This window comes from Festucalex cinctus, unplaced genomic scaffold (assembly GCF_051991245.1).
Source record: "Festucalex cinctus isolate MCC-2025b unplaced genomic scaffold, RoL_Fcin_1.0 HiC_scaffold_23, whole genome shotgun sequence".
NCBI classification, from domain to species: Eukaryota; Metazoa; Chordata; class Actinopteri; order Syngnathiformes; family Syngnathidae; genus Festucalex; species Festucalex cinctus.
This window is the reverse complement of record NW_027520270.1, coordinates 457,689-459,757: the sequence shown is the minus strand read 5'-3', so window position 1 is coordinate 459,757 and position 2,069 is coordinate 457,689.

The window sequence follows — 2,069 nt, the reverse complement described above, 5'->3', positions numbered from 1 at the left end:
ACTAAATACAGCAAAAGATTTGAGTGCACAACGTTTGGTTTAGGTTTGACAGCCATAATCACCTTTTTATTGCTTTAAATGCGTTTTTAGCGCATGATTGTACATTTGAGCTGAATGTGTCAAAATCTTAAAAATTAACAGGTGCCCAAGCAATTTCATGCTAGAATCATCATCCGGATGCCAAAATAAACTAAATATAGCAAAAGATTTGAGTGCACAACGTTTGGTTTAGGTTTGACAGCCATAATCAGCAATTGTGTACATTTGAGCTGAATGTGTCAAAATCTTAAAAATTAACAGGTGCCCAAGCAATTTCATGCTAGAATCATCATCCGGATGCCAAAATAAACTAAATATAGCAAAAGATTTGAGTGCACAACGTTTGGTTTAGGTTTGACAGCCATAATCACCTTTTTATTGCTTTAAATGCGTTTGTAGCGCATGATTGTACATTTGAGCTGAATGTGTCAAAATCTTAAAAATTAACAGGTGCCCAAGCAATTTCATGCTAGAATCATCATCCGGATGCCAAAATAAACTAAATACAGCAAAAGATTTGAGTGCACAACGTTTGGTTTAGATTTGACAGCCATAATCAGCAATTGTGTACATTTGAGCTGAATGTGTCAAAATCTTAAAAATTAACAGGTGCCCAAGCAATTTCATGCTAGAATCATCATCCGGATGCCAAAATAAACTAAATACAGCAAAAGATTTGAGTGCACAACGTTTGGTTTAGGTTTGACAGCCATAATCACCTTTTTATTGCTTTAAATGCGTTTTTAGCGCATGATTGTACATTTGAGCTGAATGTGTCAAAATCTTAAAAATTAACAGGTGCCCAAGCAATTTCATGCTAGAATCATCATCCGGATGCCAAAATAAACTAAATACAGCAAAAGATTTGAGTGCACAACGTTTGGTTTAGATTTGACAGCCATAATCAGCAATTGTGTACATTTGAGCTGAATGTGTCAAAATCTTAAAAATTAACAGGTGCCCAAGCAATTTCATGCTAGAATCATCATCCGGATGCCAAAATAAACTAAATATAGCAAAAGATTTGAGTGCACAACATTTGGTTTAGGTTTGACAGCCATAATCACCTTTTTATTGCTTTAAATGCGTTTGTAGCGCATGATTGTACATTTGAGCTGAATGTGTCAAAATCTTAAAAATTAACAGGTGCCCAAGCAATTTCATGCTAGAATCATCATCCGGATGCCAAAATAAACTAAATACAGCAAAAGATTTGAGTGCACAACGTTTGGTTTAGATTTGACAGCCATAATCAGCAATTGTGTACATTTGAGCTGAATGTGTCAAAATCTTAAAAATTAACAGGTGCCCAAGCAATTTCATGCTAGAATCATCATCCGGATGCCAAAATAAACTAAATACAGCAAAAGATTTGAGTGCACAACGTTTGGTTTAGGTTTGACAGCCATAATCACCTTTTTATTGCTTTAAATGCGTTTTTAGCGCATGATTGTACATTTGAGCTGAATGTGTCAAAATCTTAAAAATTAACAGGTGCCCAAGCAATTTCATGCTAGAATCATCATCCGGATGCCAAAATAAACTAAATACAGCAAAAGATTTGAGTGCACAACGTTTGGTTTAGATTTGACAGCCATAATCAGCAATTGTGTACATTTGAGCTGAATGTGTCAAAATCTTAAAAATTAACAGGTGCCCAAGCAATTTCATGCTAGAATCATCATCCGGATGCCAAAATAAACTAAATACAGCAAAAGATTTGAGTGCACAACGTTTGGTTTAGATTTGACAGCCATAATCAGCAATTGTGTACATTTGAGCTGAATGTGTCAAAATCTTAAAAATTAACAGGTGCCCAAGCAATTTCATGCTAGAATCATCATCCGGATGCCAAAATAAACTAAATACAGCAAAAGATTTGAGTGCACAACGTTTGGTTTAGATTTGACAGCCATAATCAGCAATTGTGTACATTTGAGCTGAATGTGTCAAAATCTTAAAAATTAACAGGTGCCCAAGCAATTTCATGCTAGAATCATCATCCGGATGCCAAAATAAACTAAATACAG